This window comes from Raphanus sativus, chromosome 3 (genome assembly GCF_000801105.2).
Source record: "Raphanus sativus cultivar WK10039 chromosome 3, ASM80110v3, whole genome shotgun sequence".
NCBI classification, from domain to species: domain Eukaryota; kingdom Viridiplantae; phylum Streptophyta; class Magnoliopsida; order Brassicales; family Brassicaceae; genus Raphanus; species Raphanus sativus.
The window spans coordinates 4,333,088-4,346,664 of NC_079513.1; the positions used below are offsets into that span (position 1 = coordinate 4,333,088).

At 36.1% G+C, this 13,577-nt stretch overlaps 1 long non-coding RNA gene across 3 annotated transcripts; it reads right to left on the reverse strand.

The window, feature by feature from the left end:
* Positions 1–7,441: 7,441 nt before the first annotated feature.
* LOC108847810 (uncharacterized) lies at positions 7,442–12,114 on the reverse strand. 3 transcript variants are annotated; one of them, XR_001949000.2, is made up of 5 exons: positions 11,797–12,113; positions 11,533–11,617; positions 11,365–11,424; positions 8,678–10,620; positions 7,443–8,199 (listed from the first exon to the last, which is right to left on the reverse strand). It is a non-coding gene; the product is annotated as an uncharacterized LOC108847810 (long non-coding RNA). The 3 variants fall into 3 exon arrangements; XR_008943727.1 differs by having other exon boundaries at positions 7,442–8,199; positions 8,678–10,648; positions 11,533–12,114; XR_008943726.1 differs by having other exon boundaries at positions 11,533–12,114.
* Between the last annotated feature and the right edge of the window lie 1,463 nt (positions 12,115–13,577).

The window sequence follows — 13,577 nt, forward strand, 5'->3', positions numbered from 1 at the left end:
AGGAGCCACTGGTTCCAAGACTAGAGATGTCAAGTGCTTTAAGTGTCAAGGGCGTGGGCACTATGCTAATGAGTGTACTAATAAGAAGACAATGATTCTTCTTGAAACCGGGGAGTATATGTCTCAAGATGAGAAGATACATACTGATCATGAGCATACTGAAGAGGAGTTTGAAGAAGAACCGGTCAAGGGAAGGTTGCTAGTGACAAGAAGGCTTTTGAATCTTCAAACTAAGGCAGATGAGATTGAGCAGCGTGAGAACTTGTTCTACACTAGGTGTTTGGTTCAAGGGAAGGTATGTAGTCTTATCATTGATGGAGGCAGCTGTGTCAACGTAGCTATCAAGACTATGGTCAAGAAATTGGGTTTGCAAGTTCAGAAGCATCCAAAACCATATAGACTGCAGTGGCTTAATGAGCAGGGCGAGATGAGGGTCTCTGATCAAGTAGTGGTACCTATAACCATAGGGAGATATGAGGATGAGATCTTATGTGATGTGATACCAATGGAAGCAAGCCATATTCTTCTCGGACGACCATGTCAATCTGATAGACATGTGATACATGATGGCTTCACCAACAAGCACTCTTTTGAATTCAGAGGTAAGAAGACAGTGCTGGTGCCATTAACCCCTAAAGAAGTGCAAGAGGATCAGCTCCATCTACAGAAAAAGAAAGAGATTGAACTCAAAACTGATCTCAACAAGCAGCATAGGTTCTATGCCAAACAGGGAGATGTCAAACGAATTCTCTATTCTCAAAACTCTATTTTGTTGCTTGTGTTTAAAGAATCTTTACTAACAACCACTGATCATACACCGGATCATCCGAGTGAACTAGTTTCTCTTTTACAGGAATATGCAGATGTGTTTCCAGAAGATAGTTCCAATGAATTACCTCCAATTCGTGGGATTGAGCATCAGATAGACTTTGTACCTGGTTCCACATTACCAAACCGACCTGCATACAGAACTAATCCAGTGGAGACTAAAGAATTGCAAAGACAAGTAGAGGAACTAATGGAGAAGGGCCATATCCGAGAGAGCTTGAGTCCATGTGCAGTACCAGTGCTTCTCGTGCCTAAGAAAGATGGAAGCTGGCGCATGTGTGTTGATTGTAGAGCAATCAACAACATAACAGTGAAGTATCGACACCCTATCCCTAGACTGGATGATATGCTTGATGAATTGCATGGTTCTACCATATTTTTTAAGATAGATCTTAAGAGTGGATATCATCAAATTAGGATGAAAGAGGGAGATGAGTGGAAAACTGCATTCAAAACTAAGCATGGTTTATATGAGTGGTTAGTCATGCCTTTTGGATTAACCAATGCTCCTAGTACGTTCATGAGATTGATGAATCATGTGCTTAGATCATTCATAGGCATCTTTGTTGTTGTATACTTTGATGATATCCTAGTCTATAGCAAGAGTCTTGATGATCATATAGAACATCTTAGGGCTGTTTTGAATGTTTTGAGGAAAGAGAAGCTTTATGCTAATCTAAAGAAGTGCACTTTTTGCACAGATAACTTGGTTTTTCTAGGTTTTATTGTGAGTGCAGATGGAGTAAATGTTGATCCCGAGAAGATCAAAGCCATACAAGAGTGGCCAACTCCAACTACAGTGGGAGAAGTGAGGAGTTTTCATGGGCTAGCAGGTTTCTATAGGCGCTTTGTGAAGGATTTCAGCACTATAGCAGCTCCCTTGACCGAGATCATCAAGAAGGATGTAGGATTCAAGTGGGGAGAAGCACAAGAAACCTCATTCAAAATCCTTAAAGAGAAGCTTACTCACTCCCCTCTTCTTATGCTTCCTGATTTTTCTAAAACCTTTGAAATAGAATGTGATGCCTCAGGAATTGGAATTGGTGCTGTATTGATGCAGGATAAAAGACCCATAGCATACTTCAGTGAGAAGCTTGGAGGAGCAACTCTCAATTATGCAACGTATGACAAGGAGTTGTATGCTTTGGTGAGGGCCTTGCAAACTTGGCAACATTATCTATGGCCTAAGGAGTTTGTCATCCACACAGACCATGAGTCTCTCAAGTATCTTAAGGGGCAAAACAAGCTGAGCAAAAGACATGCGAGATGGGTTGAATTCATAGAAACCTTTCCTTATGTGATCAAATACAAACAAGGTAAGGACAATATAGTGGCTGATGCACTATCTCGAAGGTATGTGCTCTTAAACACTCTTGATGCTAAGCTACTAGGCTTTGAACAGATTAAAGAAATGTATGAAACTGATCCTGAGTTTAAAGATGCATACAAGTCGTGTGAAAAGTTTGCTGCTGGTCATTATTTTAGGCAAGATGGATTTCTCTTCTATGATAATCGTTTGTGTGTGCCTAATTGTTCTTTGAGAGATTTGTTTGTTAGGGAAGCACATGGAGGAAGTCTTATGGGACATTTTGGTATTGCCAAGACTCTTAAAGTTTTGCAGGATCATTTCTTTTGGCCTCGCATGAAGAGAGATGTGGAGAGAATCTGTGAGAGATGTGCAACATGTAAACAAGCTAAGTCCAAAGTCCAAGCTCACGGTTTGTATACTCCTTTACCCATTCCTTATCATCCTTGGAATGACATCTCTATGGATTTTATTGTTGGATTGCCTAGAACTAGAACCGGAAAGGATTCAATCTTTGTAGTTGTTGATAGGTTCTCCAAAATGGCTCACTTCATTGCTTGTCACAAAACTGATGATGCATTGCATATTGCTAATTTGTTCTTTAAAGAGATTGTGCGTTTGCATGGCATGCCTAGAACTATAGTATCTGATAGAGACACCAAGTTTCTTAGTTACTTTTGGAAGACACTTTGGTCTAAATTAGGCACTAAATTGTTGTTCTCTACTACTTGTCACCCGCAAACTGATGGTCAAACTGAAGTAGTGAATAGAACTTTAGGAACACTCTTGCGTGCATTCATAAAGAAGAACTTGAAATCATGGGAAGACTGTTTGCCTCATTGTGAATTTGCATATAATCATGCTGTGCACTCTGCTTCTAAGTTTTCTCCTTTTGAAATTGTTTATGGGTTCAATCCCACCTCTCCTTTGGATTTAATACCTTTACCTGAGTGTGAAAGGATTAGTATGGATGGCAAAAAGAAGGCAGATATGGTAAAACGACTTCATGAGCAAGCAAGGCGCAATATTGAAGAGAAAACCAAGCAGTATGTTAAACATGCTAATAAGGGCAAACGAGAAATGGTCTTTGAAGTAGGTGATCAAGTATGGGTTCACCTAAGGAAAGAGAGGTTTCCTAATCAAAGGAAGTCCAAGCTCATGCCGAGAATAGATGGACCTTTTGAGGTCACAAAGAAGATCAGCAACAATGCTTACAAGCTGGATCTCCAAGGAAAGTATGATGTGAGTAATAGTTTCAATGTTACTGACTTGATCCCTTTTATTGCAGATGAACCAGATTTGAGGACAAATCCTTTTCAAGAGGGAGGGGATGATGTGATCATGGATCAACAACTTGATAAAGATGGAGAAGATGTGATCAAGGATAAGCAGGATGAAGATGGAGATGCCTTGGCCATTCCCAAAGGTCCCATGACTCGTGCAATGACAAGAAGACTCCATGAAGCTGTTGGGAACATACTTAAGATGTCTTGGAAGCAAGAAGATTGTCTTGGTCGTAGCTTGAGCAACCAAGACACACTTACCACACTTCAAGCTGAACCTTCAAGCTGATCATCATCTAGGCAAGTGGCTTGTGTGTACTCTTTTTCCCTTAGTTGGTTTTGTCCCACTGGGTTTTCCAACTAAGGTTTTTAATGAGGCCATGAGTTCACTTTCATATCACCTAGATGATGTATCTTTGGTGCATCTCGGATGCTTTGGACCAACCACATATCTACCTTATGTTATCTTTAGTCTATAGTCTTTATTTCTTATCTTTTCTATTGCAAACTCTTTTAAATTTGAAAACTTAGTCTTTGGTCTTTGTTTGATTACCAAGGGAGCGTGTTCCCTTTAATTATATCGAGAACTTGAGCCTGTTCAAGTCTTCTCTCTATTTAAACTTGTCGCAAGCTTCTTTAGACAATCATCTTTTAATCGAAAACCTTTGTTCTCTCTTAGACTTGTTTACGAGTTCTTGAGTGATCTTGTTGGTGTGTAGTATCCAGCAAACCCTAGGTGTCTAAGTTGGTGTGTCATATCCGATCTAGTCATCTAAAAGTGTCAAGGAGTCTTTCCGCAACTCTTTGAATCAACCATCAGTCCACCGCCTTGAAGATCTTGAGTCTTTGCCTCGTTCTTGCAAGGATCTATCCATATCATCCAGAGAATACATCCTAGGATCTTATTAGTTCTTGACCAGAACATATGGACTTTCTATGGGAGTATTCATCCATCTTGAAATGGATCTTAACTATAAATATTTTCTGTTCATCCTTGGTCCATTTGAATTTATAAAATTCGTCCATGAGTATCATTAGTATATCCACGATTTGGATCATACTATTGCACATCCCGTCTTTAGAGGTTAACCAAAGTTTCCATGAAATTTCTATATGCCAGTAATCTTTCATGGCCGGCTGGAAGCCTTCCTTTGGGTCAACATGCCGTTCCATCATACTTGGTGTCTCATGGTCGGATCAGGACCTATAGAACGGGTCGGAATTGCCTAGGACCAAGGTGGTTTAAGGTCAGACTAGGATATGGATCCTTATGGTCGTGAATCTGATGGATTCATCACTTTATTACTTTGACCATATCATATCCAGTTCTTGATATGTAAGATCATGGATCTCAATACATGTATGCGGCTGTGACCTTTATTCTAGATCATTTTATTTCCATTACAGCCTGTCCAAGAATCAGTTGGACTTAATCATCCTTTCTTAGGTTATAAACACAAGGAGTTTATTTCATATTTTATGGACTGATCTGAAATGTTCTTATAGAACTTTCTTACTAAGCATTTCTTAGTCTTATTATATGTGTATACACGCAGGCAGCTGCTTCTGTGATAGTCCATGAACAACGCAGGAACGATGTTGTTCTATGAGATTCAAATTTCTCATTTTTAGATCTCTTGATCTCTTAAATCTCAGGTCATATGTACCTTTATATATCCAGGGATTTATTGTACTATTTACTGCAATTTTCTTATGTGTTTCCAGACACTAATTATATTGTGCAGTAGCTATCACCACATATAAAATTTATTTCCTTCTAATCTGTTCCTTAGTCTCTGTGGATAACCTTGTGTAATAAAGCCATTCATAGAATGCTCTATGCTTGGATATGGACGACCTCTACATGGATATGTCCTTGATCTCACGGTTTTATTCATCACAAGACTCTTATGTCCTTGGTTATATGGTCTCCGCATCTCTTATTCTTTACTTAGAACCCCACGTTCATTTCTTTATTTATTTTACGAGTACTCTCATGTGTGGGTTCGAAATCCTCTTTTATTTCTTATTCTCAAGTGCTTTCTCATATGCATCTTATCACTTATGTTTGTGTATGTGTCGACACTTATTTGTACTTGTTCCATTGCGTTTCATCGCGTTCCAGACATGTTTAAATCGATTTAAAGATTTTATTATCCAGGACCTTTGCTACCTTGTATCTTGGCGTCCCAAGCTACATGGTTTGGTACCTTAGATGTTCAGCTGGCCAGCATTTTTCTCTATGTCTGGTCTGGTTTCTTTACTGAACTCGGATATGTCATTTCTATGCACCTTTACTTTCATTTCTGAGGTTCCTTATCTTATGGAACATATTGGTCTATTTTTATAGACTCACTTATAGCAACTTGAATATTTATTTCGTGGTGATAAGCTAGTTATGACATAGTCATTCGGGTCTATACTGTCTGGCTATCATCTTGTATGATTTTCTTTCTTTGTATGGACGTCCAGGATTATATTCTATGGTCCGAGGATCTTGCCAAGACAATGGTGGTTCATACCAATCCATTTCTCTTATTCTTTCCAGCTTATTGCTTTCTCATTTTAATGAATGTTGGATAGACAGATTTATCTTGTATAAATCCATGTACCTTGGCCACAATCTAGTCACTCATGTTTGGCTCATGGTTTATTTAAAATCGTATGAGAAAACATATTATTTATCCAACATATATTCCAAATCTTATCTCATCTCCTTATGAGATTTCATCCTAGACGGCACACATGTTTGTGGTGATCTATTTATAATATCTTAGGATGATGTCTGGATCATGACCCGTAATCACTTTGAGATGGGAATATCAATGCTTTACTTTAATGGCCTGATGCTTATATTTCAACTTATATGAATAATTTGTTTATGTCCCATGTCTTGGACTATAATTTCGAATTTCTATTCTGTTCCCAAGGCTCGGATCTATGGCCAATGGCTCATTTGGATTCATAAAAGAATTCTGTCCGAGTAGGTCTATAGTATGGACATGTGTGGATTTGTCCTCACTTCCATTTTATGGATATACTATAATCTGATAAAATCTTGGGAATTAATCCATGTCCTTAACCAGATATCTTTGTGACCTCTGTATGGAGAGTCAGTGAACTATAAGTTCATACTTGGTCGAGTGTTGTTGTATCCGACCAGAAATACTACTGCGGACTGATCCTCGACCACGACCATGGTAGGAACCACGCCCACGGTTATTGTGGTTTCCATTTCCATGGTTGTTCGAGTTTATTATTGTGGTTTAAAGGACAACATGTCTGAGCTCTTATATCCACCAGATTATGGTGTGTTCATGTACCATAGGGTTATCCTCTCTCCCCCTCATGAACATACTTTAATCTGTGGATGCTCATGACTTTTCCATAATTTTTATAGTCTAAACCTTATAGGTTGCAATTCGAAATTTTATTCAGGCAGGTTATCAAGATCATGCTATAAAATAATTTGTGTAAGGACACAAAATTATTGTGCCATTTTCGTGATACCTTTTGGGACAATGAAGCCTCATGAGTTTCCCTTGTGTTCATACTACACACGTGAGATTTATGGGAGAACTCTTTTGTGCCTTTAAATCTTTGCATCAGATTTTTAAAATCTAAATCCGGATGGCTAATCTGGTCATACCATTAAGTATAATTTTGTGGTTAACCTTACTGGTTACCAAGTGCCATTGTTCCTTATCATATTGATCATTTAGCATAGTCTAGATCAACATGGAGAATTTAGTCTCGATCATTTATACCTTTGGCAATTTTTCTTTTATATAATCAGAAAGAACATTTCTGTCCTTAGCCCATTCGAAACCATTCAAAATACATCAATGGGGCTTTTATTTTGAGTGAATAAAATCGTCCCCCTTAGGGGTAATGCCATAAGAGTGGTCTCTTTGAGACTCACTGATTTTCGAAATTTACTTGTCATTTTTCAATCAAAGATTGTAAGCAAATCAATTAAGATAAAGAAAACTTTTATTAATGCTTTTATAGATGACAAGATAAAACCAAATCATAAATAAAAATTCAGAATGTCAAAAGCTTAAACAAAAGCCAGGCAGTCCATTATAACACCTTGGACATGGCTTACATTGATTCTCATTCAATATATAAACCAAGCTCACTATTCATGTGAGTCCACCCGGATTCTTCATCAGCTTCAGAACATATTTCAAGTGCTCGGTTCTCATGGTATATCTCCATAACTTCATCAAGTTTGTTGAGGTTATCTATCCTGTTCTGCTTCTTTTGCTCAAGAGCTGAAAGATATGAGAGAAGGTCGTAATAGGTTGTGAAACATTTAGCCTTATGTGATAACAACACTTCCTTTGAATGGAATGTGTCACGAGTTTTGTTTAACATATGCTCGTTTGTTATCACTTCACCACATAGTCTAAGACTATAGGTGATTTTCATAAGATCAGAGTGATAGTCATCCACGGATTCATAATCCTGGAACCTCAGAGCATACCACTCTTTCGTGGACTTATATAATAATGGCTCTGAGAATTAGATATTCAAACTTGACCAGAGAACATGAGGATCGTTGATGTAGCTGTACTCATTTCTTAGATCCTCAACGAGATGATTTTGCATAATCATAATGGCTCTATGCCTTTCACACGCAAGGGTGTCATTTCCATATTTGATACACTTCCCGAGTCCTTTAGACTTTAAGTCGGCAGAAGTGTTCATAGCCCAATCAAAATAATTGTCTCCATTGAGATCAAGGGCATCATAATCCGAGTGTTGGAATCTCGACATCTGAATCATATTAAACAATGATCAGTTAGTTTCTCATGCCATTTGGCTATATAAGGAAACAATGTCATGCACCCATTAAGGCTGCCAAGACCATCCGATCATCAAATAAAATCAAGAAGCCATACGGCTATGTTGTTCAGCAATATCAGTTCCATACTAATATAAACCTCAAGCCACACGGCTTTGATTAAAACAAAACAAGACCTGGTCGGTTTTTAAAACCGATATATAATATAAGTGCATGGTCGATGTTTGTAGATTAGTATGAACAAGAACACAACCGGTTTTAAGGTTGGTTTAGCACTGTCCGGTTTTCAAAACCGGATAAAGATTATCAAATCCTAGATTCAAGGGTTTGCTAAAGATTATATAATCCTATCAATCGATTTCTAATTCATGGAATTCTAATCCGATATCCTAGCAATTTGTTTCTATCAGGATGTTCAATCAAACATTATGATCTCATGATTAGGGTTACCTTAACCTCTTATTGGGTTGAATGGTATTATGAATCAGGAGCTTGATCTTGGTTAAACCTTAAACACAAGAGTCAAAACGAGTTAGCATGAGATCAATACAAATCGTTTGAACGAAACTTTAAGCTAGAGAGATGATATCTTAGCTTTGGGTTAGGAAGCAGCTCGTGGATTAGGGTTTGGATCATGATAAAGTCATGAATCAAGGCTGCTCTTGGGTTAGATACCTTAAACACAAACGCAAATCAAGTTAGTTTAAAAATCAAACACAAATCGCATAACAATGAAAAAAGATTAGAGTTTGCGGCTTTGGGTTGGAATCAATGGAGTTGATTTGCAAGCAAGGAGATTGTGACTTCATGACTTGTCCATCAGGTCGTGTCTTCACATTAATCTTAGAACAAAAGATCATTAAGATAAAAAAAAACGAATCAGTATGATGAATTAAGCAAATCGGCTATCAAGTAAACAAGAAAAAGAAGTTGACAGCCTTAGGTTTTCTGATGTTGACGGTGCGGCTTGTGGCTGACGTAGAGAATGCGTCTGATCACGGATTGAGGTGAGGTCTGCGGAGTTGGATTTTCCTCGTCAATAGCTTCAAATGGATATGTCACACGTCGTCTGGATCGTTATGGTTTGGGAGAACGATCGATTTGAAGTTGAGTCTTTTAGAGAGAGAGAAATCGGGCAGATTAGGGTTTCCTGTCCGGTTGACTTGTAACGACGATTGCGGGCTCGTCCGAACTCGGATTGCGTCAAGGTCTTCGGCGTTGGATTCTTCTCTCCGAGATCTTCAAATCGGTAGGTGTCTCGTCTTCTGGTTCCTCGTGGTTAGGGAGTTCGAGCTGTTTGAAGTCGGCGGGTAAACTAGGGTTTTCTAGGGTTTTAGGTTAGCTCGGGTTTTAGATTATTGGAAGTGATTTTGTGTTATTAATCTTAAGGACTAAAGGTCTTTATATATACATGTTTACAAATGAAGATAAATATAAATCCCATAACATAAGAGAATATAAATTCTAATCTATCTATGATTATGATAATCACTAATTACATATGGATAAACATGACTCTTCTTGATGTTTATCTTCTTGGACCGTCTCTATCTTTCTATCTCCTTGGGCCGCCATCTTCTGGTCTTTTTGGGCTGGGTTTGAGTCAGGCCTGGTCATGTCTGGTATGACATAGACTGGTCCGGTCCGGTTCGGTTCGGTTCGTCCGGTTCATCCAGAAATGGTTTGGTCCGGTCTGTCCGGTTTGGACAGAAATGAGTCGATCACATAATATATTCACAACACTCCCCCTTGATCGACACATACGTTTCAGGGTCAGTAACATGCTCTTAAGTTACCTCGTTAAAACCTTTCCAGAAAAACCTTAGACAGAAATGGGTCGATCACATAATATATTCACAACAGCTTCCACCTTTTTTTTGTCAACTGATATTTCATTGATATGGTCCAATGGGTATTATAAATTTGGTATCAGATAATTTTACAGCAGAAAAAAACTCCATTAAACGTAAAACCCAAGTAGAGAGAGCTTCTGAAAGCTTTGCCACGCGTTGAGGAATGGTCAATCCAAAGTCACGTCTCTGGGAGACGTGTTTCATGCGTGTGGAGCAGCAATCTCCGTCGCACCGCCAAACATCGCCACCGCCAGCTTCTCGAAAACACCTCTCAATCTCTATCTCTCCGCTGTATGATTCCACCAAAAGATAACAAAGATGCTCCAATCTGGGATTCCAATACCAAACATAGAACACCTTCCACTTTAACCGCCAATACTTGAGCAAATAAAACCATAATCACCGTAGTTAAACTGGAGGAAGATCAAATCTCGATGAAACAAGACTCTTTGCTGGACCGTTTGAAACACCAGCGCTTCTGAATCCCTTCATACTCGATTCGAAGCTACCTTTAAAACTCATTTTTCTTACTTCGGACAGCTGTAATAAAGAACGAAGACTGATTCTCCTATTAAGAAATCAAAGTGAGCGCTAAAAACGGGTCTTGACTCAAAATCTAAACGGAAATAAAATTTGAGAGCAAAGCGGAAAGCCAGACACAAACTCGAAATATAAAGCCACCAAATCCGAAATTTTGTTAAACTCTAATAAAAGTTATTTTGTTTCGAAAATATTATTTTAATCAATATTGAAGTATATACCAATTAGTACTCCCTCCGTTTCTAAATAGATAATGTTATAGGGAGTTTTTGATGTTTCAAAATAGTTGATGTTTTAGTATATCAATGTACTTTTTAACTTTATCAAAAACTGTGTAACCAATGATAAAATGTAATCTATTTTGTGATTGGTTGAACAATTTTTAATGATACTTTTTAGATTAAAAAACAAATTTCTTAATAATCGTGGACAATCCTAAAACTTCATCTATTTTAAAATAGAGGGAGTATTATTTATTCATTACCAATTACTGTCAAATAATAATATAGATATAGTTTATTAACAGAATATACCTAATCATTATTCAACCGAAATATCCTCCCTCCTAAGTAAAATATTCTAAAGCGAGTTACGTAGTTGAAAACTAAACTAAAAATAATTCGAATATTCCTTCACAATCTATCTATTGTAAGCTATATATACCACCATAGTCAAACACTCATCCCCGCAAAAAAAAAATATTTTTGCTCTTCGTAAACGCAAAGAATGAAGAAAATTCCGTACCTTTCAAAACTGAAACCTTACCATAACTGATTGGTATATCCAAGTGAAGGTAATCGACACCTGAGAGCAAATAAACCCGAAATTTAGTGAAACATTTGAAATCATTTCCTTGACAAGAAGGTAAACTGAACAAATACATAGTCTACTCAATTATACTGTTTCAAGTACCTCTTGATTTTTTTTATGTGTACTGCATGGATTTGGTTGGAGTTCGTCTCATAATTTTCATCATCATACAATATGTAAACTTTGACTGTAAAATTAAGAGAAAACATTAGCTAACAGTTTAGATTTTACAAATATTAAATATATTAGTCACTGTAGGCATTTATGTTCATTATATAAAAACTTATCTTTTTTCAGGTTTGTTTTTTTTTTTTTTTGACTAATTTTTTTCAGGTTTGTTGTTTTTGTGATATTGGTTAGACTCACATGAATAAAGCTCTGCCTATACAAATGTCACACTGCACGGCCAGCACATGAGTAAATATATTAAATTTTCAAACCAAAATGCGTAATATCAAACAAAGATCAGATACCACCATTTCAATATGAACATTAATAAATTAAACAATTTGTTTGGCAAGATGTGAGAAAAGTGGAAGACTTATCTCTTTATAATTTTTAGGTGATGATTAAGCATGTTTCTCCCAATCTTCGTTTACTTCTGCAGAGGAAAAAAAGTATTTTTCTTTGATCCAGATCATTTAAACGGCATAACTCATCGCTCGACATGAAACAAGTTCCAAAAATAGTTTAAAAAAACTTTTTTTTTTGTTCACTGTTTAGAAAAAAACTTTAAATATTTCTTTTTAGTGTTTAAATACACTTGATCAACCAATTATATAACTAGTAAGAAAAATATTTGAAAGTTTTTCTTAGGTTCACCCCCTAGGGTGAACCCATAGATTCACCTTCTAATTATAATCTGCCATGTCATCTTCAATTTTTGTAAAAAAAAAAGATAATCAGCAGTTATCTACAGAAAAAAACAAAAAGGAAAAGCAAAAATAGAAAATATAGTTAACGGCGTCGGGTGATTTAACCCTATTCTTCTGCCTTCGTTGTTTCTTCTGATCTAGTAAAGTTTAGAGTTCTTAGATATTGTGTAATCTGCCAAATTCTTAATAATTAATGAGATGGATAAACTCCTCACAAATCAACAAGATTCTCTGTGTTTATGTGTAATCAGCCAAATCCTTGTCAAAGCCACTCAGCTTCTTCTCCTCTACCGAGGTGTTACCTACTATGGGTGGAGACATGCTAGCAAAGACTTTATGTCTTGGGCTCATAAACTGTTTAAAACACACCAACACATTTGGAGAAAGGCTGGGATTTTCAAAGAGAAAACATTATATTTAGTTTCAACCCTTTTCTCAATCAACCTTTTTGAATTGGAATATTAACAATGGGGAAATCGTAGTATTTTGTTAGGTTTTATGTTTGATTTCATTTGGAAGGAGAGAAACAAAATCGATTTTGGTAAAGCCATGGAAAGAAGAAGAAGAAGAAGAAAAAAGCCATGGAAAGAAGCAGAAAAGCTTAGGATGAATCAGAAGAAACAAACGTCGACAACGGTGATGATTGTTTTCCTAGTTTTTAGATTTTAGTTTCTGGTTTTTGGTTTTTAGATTTTGGCTTCTAGATTTTAGTTTTTGATTTTTGGTTTTTTATTTTGCAGTAGATTTTGGTTTTTGGAGAATCATGAATGGTTGTTTTAGATTTTGATTTTTAGTTCTTGGTTTTTGATTTTAAAATTAGTAAAATAAATTAGTAATAATAGTAAAAATTTATTGTCAAAATAATAAAATAGAAAAAACTATCATCAAAACAGTCATCAAATTATTTTAATACAAAAACTACAAATACAAATTAGAACTTTCAAAATCACATATTTTTGCAGAAAATTTATAATACATATATTTATTAATAGTAACTAAATAGATTCAATTGTATGCGTAGAATTTTACTATATATGAATTAGTTTCATATAAAAATTAGAATAAAATACATAAATAATAGTTTCAAATTTTTTATAAATATTTATAAAGTTGTATAAATAAGTCTACATATATGGTAAAGTAAATAAATAATTATTATTTTTTAAAACTAATATATTTATTAATAATTAATTTTTCAAAATTAACTATCTAAATCTACACATATTGTATAATAAATAATAATTAATTTTTTTAAAAACTAACAGAATAATT